General features: G+C 53.6%; 1 pseudogene; it reads left to right on the forward strand.

The window, feature by feature from the left end:
• Positions 1-323: 323 nt before the first annotated feature.
• On the forward strand, positions 324-7,850 carry LOC136535327 (cis-zeatin O-glucosyltransferase 2-like; annotated as a pseudogene).
• The last annotated feature ends 598 nt before the right edge of the window (positions 7,851-8,448 follow it).

Consider the following 8,448-nt stretch of genomic DNA (forward strand, 5'->3'; position numbering starts at 1 on the left):
CACCTAGACATAAAATTAGCCTTCCTTAATGGCGAGCTGGTGGAGACGGTCTTCGTCAGGCAACCTCCGGGTGTCACCGTCAAGGGAGCGGAGCACAGGGTGCTCCAACTGCGCAAGGCGCTCTACGGGCTACGGCAGGCCCCACGAGCATGGAACGCCAAGCTTGACGCCACGCTGGGTGAACTTGGGTTCACGCGGTGCGCAACCGAGCACACACTCTACACACGGTGATGGGGAAGGAGGAGCTCATCGTCGGCGTGTATGTGGATGACTTGATCGTCACCGGCGCACGTGCGGAGGACATCGACAGCTTCAAGTGAGAGATGGCGGCTCATTTTCGAATGAGCGATCTCAGCGCGCTCTCCTACTACCTCGGCATTGAGGTGAGACAGGGGAAGGCGGCGCTCACGCTCCGTCAGAGCACGTATGCCTCGAAGCTGTTGGAGCGGAGCGGCATGGCTGAGTGCAAGCCGTGCGTGACTCCGATGGAGGAGCGGCTAAAACTGACGAAGGCCAGTACCACGGCGAAGGTAGATGCAACACTCTACCAGAGCATCATCAGTGATCTGTGCTACCTAGTCCACACGAGGCCGGACATTGCGTTCGCTTGTGGGCTACGTCAGCCGCTTCATGGAGGATCCCCGAGAGGATCACTGGGCCGTGGTGCCACGGCTACTGCGCTACGTCAAGGGGACGGTGGATCAGGTGATCATCTTCCCCAAGACCGACGGAAGTGGGTTGCAGCTCACTGTGTTCAGCGATGTAGACATGGCGGGAGACATCGACGCATGGCGGAGCACCTCTGGCATGCTCGTCTTCCTTGGGTCAGCTCCAATCTTATGGCTGTCACTAAAACAGAAGGTGGTGGCAGTCCACGTGCAAGGCAGAGTACGTGGCGGCGGCCACAGCAGCGTGCCAAGCTGTGTGGCTACGTCAGTTGCTGGGCGAGCTGACCGGTGTGGAAGCTCACCCACCAGCACTGATGGTGGACAACCAGCCCGCCATCGTCCTCGCGAAGAATCCGGTTCTCTATGACTGGAGCAAGCACATCGATGTTAAGTTCCACTTCCTCAAGGACTGTGTCGATGGAGGGCAGATCATCATTGAGTTCGTCGAAACTGGTCAGCAACTCGCGGACATCCTCACCAAGCCGCTCGGCCGTCTTCGATTCACGGAGTTGAAGAAGATGATCGGTATGGTAGAGGTTCTAGGATTAGCAGCAGGATTAGGGGAAGAATTGTAAAATAATCTGCTGCTCTACCATCTCTGTACGCGCGGCAGGGGCAGGCGTTGAAAGGGCTCCCGTGCTGCTGCACTGTAGCCACAGCAGGGGCAGGCGCCGAAAGGCTCCCCTGCCGCACTATAGCCACAGCATGGGTAGGCGCCAAAGTCAGACCTGCTGTCACATCTAGTCACTGTAGCAACATGGCATGTCTGTGTACTAGGATTAGATGAATAAAGTTGTATATATATCTTCCCACTGCAACTCAGTAAAGTGAGAGAGTGCAGTTTTGCCATCTCCTCTGCAGAGCTCCGGCCAACGTTGGTGCTTGGGTGTGCACACTCTGTTCTCCCTCCCTTCTTCTACCTCTAGCCATAGTAGGCGAGAACGCCGGTGACCGGTCGGCTCACCCGTGCGGGAGATCCCGGGCCCAACAGAAGTTGCTATCTAGCAAACCGTTACTAGTTAGATCATGGTGCGCAGCAGCAATACTCTCATAAGTTTCAGTGTGCACTGATTGATTATTTAGAGTCCTTGAACTTATTGGGACATTTCAGCAAAACTAGCATCATGCTGCATGCTTAGAATTGTGGAGAAAATGTGTTTTGAGGCTGCTAATGAACAATGAGCTCGAGTTCTTATTCTCCCTCAATGCAACAATGAGCTCGAGTTCATATTCTCCCTCAATGCAAAGATATGGCTACTTGGACTAATTTAACAACAAGCATATAAGAAGATAGCGATAGCAATCAGAAGGGAAAGCAAGGAAAGTTGTTGGAACTAACCAAACTTGCCCGGAGGGGATCTCCAAACTCTGCCCAGATATTCTGTAGGGAGACAAATGATGGAATACAAAATTAAGTCATTGGCATAGACCACATGAACAAGCAAGGACATCGTTAACAAAGGTTGCAAGGAAGAACATTACATCCACACTATCGGTTAGGTGGCAGTAAACCACAGAAAAAGTGCAAAGTGCGAAGCCAGAGGGCGTCTCAAACAGCAGCAACATTATCCCATGACACGGCAAACTGTTAGCTGCAAACAAGAAGTCAAGCCAAACTTAAGCAAGCAGTAGGATTGAAAAGAAAAAACACACATAGACAGATCGACAGAAGATGGCTAGCGGGCTCACCTATAGAGGCAATTAGTTTCCCCCTCTCATTAGGTTCAAAGCCTCCACTTTGACTGTCACTATCGTCACTATCGCCATAGTCAGAGTCAATGCGAAAGTCCTCGTTAATGAAACTGCCATAACCGCTGTCACTGTCACTGCCTATATTTCTGTAGGTAGTGAAGATGATGATGATGAAACACTACGAGGTACGACACTCTGGCTAGCACCTTCACTTGCCTTACTCTTGGATCCCGTCAAAGAATAAACAATGCAAAGATGAAAACAACTTTTAGTATGCTAGTACTACTGCCACTGAAATGCATAATCTGCGCACGGCGGCGTGCCTGAAATGGATCCGCTGCTGCTGCGTTTGACAGAAGACCGCCGTTCTTGCATAATCCGGCGTAAGGGCAAGGCTGGCGTCATGGAGTCGGAAGGGCCGGAACTGGTACGACATGCTCCTCTCCTTGGCGGCATCCTCGCCACCGGCGCAGGGAACAGGAAGGCTAGAGGTCTGATCGATTGGAGCCGCCGCCGGGCTGGAGAGGCAGCGCCGAGCGCCGCCCGATTGTAGAGGAGCGATGGCGTTTGGGAGTGAATGATGGAGCGGCGGCCGATTGATTAGATTAGATTAGGGTTTTAGATACATGTGCGTGCGCGTCAGGCCTCCTGGGCTACTGCGTTGGACTTGGGCTGTTGCCAGTTGGCGAGGCTCCGCTCTTTGATCACGTTTCCGGTTGGAATGGGAAAAAAAAAATCTAATTTACCTTCCTAGCTATTAGACTGTCTCCAACAAAGACAACCCAAATACCATACCTATTCGACAGTTTAGGTCAGCTACAGTGAAAAGGTTGCGGACCCAAAAGTCTGCCTTCTCCAACAGACCCCGAGCAACACACCACCGCCCCCGCTTCCTCGCCGGAGCAGGGCCGAGCGCCACAACCGACCCGCCCGCCCACCCCAGACCCTACTGCCGCGGAGCCCAGATCCACGTGCCCCCGCCGATCCAGATCCATGGCCCGCCCCGGCCGCGCTCCTCCTCCTCGCCGTCGCGGCGGCCACGCTGCTCGCGACGGCGCTGCCAGGCGCCCGCGGGTTCTACCTCCCGGGGAGCTACCCGCACAAGTACAACCCCGGCGACTACCTCCGTGCGGCTGCTCCGGTGCCGGTGCCGGTGGCGGCGAGGGCACGGGGCTTGAAGCGGAGGAAGGAGGAGCGGCGAGCGGCATGGCAGAGAGGAAGAGGGCGAGGACGTGCGGGCCTCCGCGCGGATGCGTCGCGGCTCGGGCTCGTCGGTGGAGGAGGAGGAGGAGGAGGAGCTGCCCCCGGAGCCCGAGGAGGAGGACTCCCACTTGCGCCGCTCCTGGAGGCGCCGGTGGGGCGGCGGGGTGGACGGAGCTCATGCCGAAGCCCCCCTCAGCTCCCCCTCTCTGCTATGCTTTTGCGTCGTCGAGAGAGACGACTCATTTTTGCCTTCCGATTCGCCAGGTACCCAAAATGCCTGCTTTGGATGCGTCCTCCGTTGGAGCGCGATTTCGGGACGCAAAATACTGTACACGACGTATTTTGCGTTTGGGTGAGCCTTTGCCTGCACCGTTGGAGACAGTCTTATGGCCTATATGGGCTACAAAACTAGTTTTCTAAATCTCCTTAACTTTTAAAGCCATTTATTTTTACATCTTGAATGATTTTGGCGATGGTTTTGCTGATATGGCATCACATCAAAGAGTAAATTAAACCGGACTAAATTAAAAATTTATGGAGATAAATAAACTGTAGCTTTAAAAAATATCCAAAAAACATATAAGAATAATTTTTAAAAAATCCATTCAAATATTTTTACAAGGAAAATAGTGAAATTAAAAATCCTAAAATCTGGTTTGATATTAGAAAATCCTTAAACATTTATTTAACCTCGAATAATATGCTACTAGTTTTAGAGTTTTCTAAAACCATGCTCTATTTTATGGTGCCTAGCTTAAAATTGTTTGAATCCAGATGAACTCATTTGGTGCTTATCTGCTAGTACAAGCCCTTGTCATATATTATAATTAGTAAATGCTGATAGTTCGTACCATGTAGAAGCACCCGCGGAGCATTGTTAGGATCATAGTGGATGCTGGTCCTCTGTCCTAGATAATTTTTGAAAGTAGTCGTGTTAGCCAAAGTGGCTGCATGCACCCTGCTGCACACATATGCATGCTCTCATTGCCTATTATAATTGGTCTATATTAATGACCAAGTGACTTTAATGATGACGCAAGTGTCATGTAACCACATCATACTTAATACTATTTAATATGAACATAAGTGTGATCTTATTTGTGTCACTTGATTCTATCTGTACAAATATTATGAATCATGTACTGCCATCTAGATTTTACTATTATCCTACGCTCCATAATTCACTGTATTATCTAATTGTTTGTAAAATATAAATAAATATATCAAAAAGAAGGGTGCATGCAACCACGTAGGCTAACACAATGACTTCAAAAATTTATCCACGGTAGGGACTAACACCCAATATAGTCCTGATGATGCTCCACTGGCACTTCTATGTAGTCTGGACGATCAACATCGACTAATTATAATAGATAAAGAGAGCTTCTACTAAGGAATAAGCACCAAAGTGAGCCCAGAAACATTCAAATAGTCTCAAGCTAGGCACCCTATGATAGAACTTGATTATTTAAACAATATATGAAACTAGTTACATAATTTTTGGAGCTAAAACAAAATTTTCTATATATTTTCTAAGATTAAATCAGATTTTAGGATTTCTAATTGTATTATTTTTCATGTAAAAATATTTGGATGGATTTTTAGAAAAAATATTTTTTATGAATTTTTGGATTTTGAAATAATATTTCTAGTCTAATATACATCCATAAACTTTCAACTTAGTACGATTTAGATAGTTTGACATGGTGGATTGGTGGTACAACAGCAAAACCACCATCAAAACAATCCAAGGTGAAAAAACAAACTGTTTTAAAAGTTGACGGGTTTTAAAAAACTGGTTTTGTAGTTCATAGAGCAAAATTGGACGACCACAATAGTTGAGGTAAATTTGACTTTTTCCTTTTGGAATAGTTCCATACGCCCATTCTTTTGGTGGGTTGGGATATATGGCGGTCGTACCCATCGGCAGGTTTCATACCCAATAGCTATGGACATGGGCCTGAAACTCATCCACAGGCACATGATGGTCGGGTACCCTCAAAGTGGCTAGGGTGCGGGCACTAAACTTCAACCGCAGATACCCATCAGTTACCCGCAATTTCACATCATGTGTACATCACAATATGTGATATGTCAAGTGAGAATTCAAGTAATTGTGTTAGCTGTTAACTTATTGCTTTAGTTCATGTTTTGTGTTATTTGTATGAGCTTGAAGAACCCAATAATAATGATTCTATAATGTATTATGGCTTGTGAGTGACATTAACAGATTTGTTGTTATCTAATATGGATTCATTATTTGATATCACTTTGGTTTTATTATTATTACTTGACCTCTCGTGAATATACCTGATGGGTACTCGGCAGACGTGGGCACGGGTAGAAAAGAGTGAAATACACTGGTGGCCCTTTAACTTGTCGGTCTGTGTCAGTCCGGTCCACGAACTTACAAACGTGAAAAATAGGCCCCTGAACTTGTCAAGTTGTTCACCGCAGGCCCATTTCCCATCCGGCGCGGCCTCCAGGTGACGTGGCAGCGCCAGCGTGGCAGACGAAGCACGTGAACCAGCTGCTACACCTGTCCCTGCTCCTCGCCGAGCGGGGCTCCCCGTCCACTTCGCGGCGCCGGAGCTGCACCTCCAGGAGGCCGCGCTGGACGTGCCCGCGCACGAGTCTCCCGCCCCGGACCCGCTCTCCCCTTTCCCGGGGCACGTGCAGCCGCTCTTCGAGGCCTACACCGTCGGCGCGCGGGCCCCGATGGCCGCGCTCCTAGCAGAGCTCGCCACGACCCACCACCGCGTCGTTGTCCTCCACGACAGCATGGTGGCGTTCGTGGTGGCCGAGGCCACGCGCTTGCCCAGCGCCGAGGCCCTCGGCGTGCACTGCCTCGCCGCCTCCTACAACGTCGGGTGGGCGGACCGGGAGCACGCCCTGCTGCGCCGCCACGGTCTCGTGTTCCACCCGCCTGACGCCTGCGCCACCCCGGAGTTCGTCGCCCTCGCCAGGCGGATGGGGCAGGAGCGCCGGCGCGCGCCTGGCGCCGGCATGGTCGTCAACACCTGCCGCGCGCTCGAGGGCGACTTCCTCGACGCGCTCCAGGGGATCCCGTCTTCCGACGGTCGCAGGCTGTTCGCCGTCGGGCCTCTCAGCCCGGTGCTCCTCCTCGGCGCCGGCGCGAGCAGTGGGAGCTCGCGGCGGCACGAGTGCCTGGACTGGCTCGACGCGCAGCCACCGTCATCGGTGCTGTACGTCTCGTTCGGCACGGTGGCGTCGCTGCGCCTAGAGCAGGTGCGCGAGCTGGCCTCTGATTCACTGCAAGACCGGCGGAATCGGCCTCTGATTCACTGCAAGACCGGTGTATCTCCTTCGTCATTCCTCTGCAAGTCTACGAATTTGTGGCCATGCGGCCTGTAAGCCTGGGAGAACAGCAATCCGAGTGAAGAAAAAGATGGACGCTTGCATTATTGGTTGAAGAAAGATGCAAGCAAGAGCATCTAGAGTTCTAGACAAACCAAAGTTGTAAGCACATGTGAATTTGTTCAATTCATTGTGTTCTTACCTCTCTTCGGCAATGGATGCCGCGGCGTCGTGGGGTCCGATTGGTTGCGGGTGGCGGCAGTTCGCACCTGTTGCGCCCATGCGCTCGTCGGCCCGAGGCATGCACACGAACGCAGCCATAAGCCATAGCCATGGCCCCTGGACAGGCCGAAATCGGCAGTGCCCGCGAGCCCGGTGTGGCCACGATGCATGCACACAACCTGGCCCATGTGCTTGCCCGGCGGTTGGTGGCCGGCTACGGCCAGGCCCGCGACGGAGGCTACCCTACGCCTGTGCCTCGCGCGCCACAGCCGGCGGCTCCTGCGCCCGCGGCTGGCAACCCCGCACAACGTCCTCGCCCCGGCGCTCGAGGCCTCGCGCGGCACACACCAGTGGCGACAGCATCCATGGCCGAGTTCGGTGCAGGTTGCACCCCTTCGGCTCGAAGCAGAGGCGGTTGCACCCGTTCGGCCCATGGCAACGACACCTGCATGCCTGTCCTGCGGCTACAGCTGTGGCACCCGCTCGCCCGGCCATAGGACAGCGGCTCCGTGTCTACATTGAATCAGAGACCTCTGCGCCGGCGTGCTCGTGCGCCCCTGGGAGTGGCGCCACGACGTGACCCCCACGGCCACGATCCGCGACGCCATCGATAGGGTTATGGCCTCGGAGGAAGGCGCCGAGATCCGGCGGCGGTCGGCCGCGCTCGGGGAGGCCATCCGCGGCACCGTGGACGAGGGCGGGTCGTCCAGGTCCCTGGACGAGCTCGTCGCGTACGTGATGAGGTGATCCATGGTCTGTGCGGCCGCCCTAGGTCCCTGTGGCCGGGCGCCCCTTCCCCACCCCCGGAGCTGGCGTCGGGAGAGGACACGACGCGCGAGGCAGAGCAGCCGAGGAGCCGAGGTTGAAGACGATGGCGGCGTTGCTTCTGTTCGGGTGGAGATGGGGATTGGGGCATCATGGGGCTGGCACCCTGGCCACCTGAGACTGGACGCGGCCCAACAGACACCCAGCGAATCCTAGCCCAGGCCAGGCAGCACCGCCGGTTCTGGCTCCTGCGACGCGAACGCGAAGAACACCGCCGCGTCGCCGCGGCTTCCAGGTTCGCGTTCGCCCAGTTGCCCTCACCACCCTGGATCCCGTCTGGCCACTGCCGGTGGCCTTGGCTCCCCCGCCTCCCCACGACACCCAGTAGCCCGTCACCGCCGCCTCGGAGCCAACTGGCCATGCTATGCACACTCAAAATTTGTTCATTAGACTAGATCGAGTTTGATTCCAGCCTTCGGGGGATAAGGTGGGACAATATACTGCTTTTTGTGGTGTTTGGTTGAGGCAAACCCAGTCCCTTAGACGTGGATCAGATCAGGCCATCGTCGTCCACTTCCGT

Source organism: Miscanthus floridulus, unplaced genomic scaffold, assembly GCF_019320115.1.
Source record: "Miscanthus floridulus cultivar M001 unplaced genomic scaffold, ASM1932011v1 os_2694_2_3, whole genome shotgun sequence".
Taxonomy (NCBI): Eukaryota; Viridiplantae; Streptophyta; class Magnoliopsida; order Poales; family Poaceae; genus Miscanthus; species Miscanthus floridulus.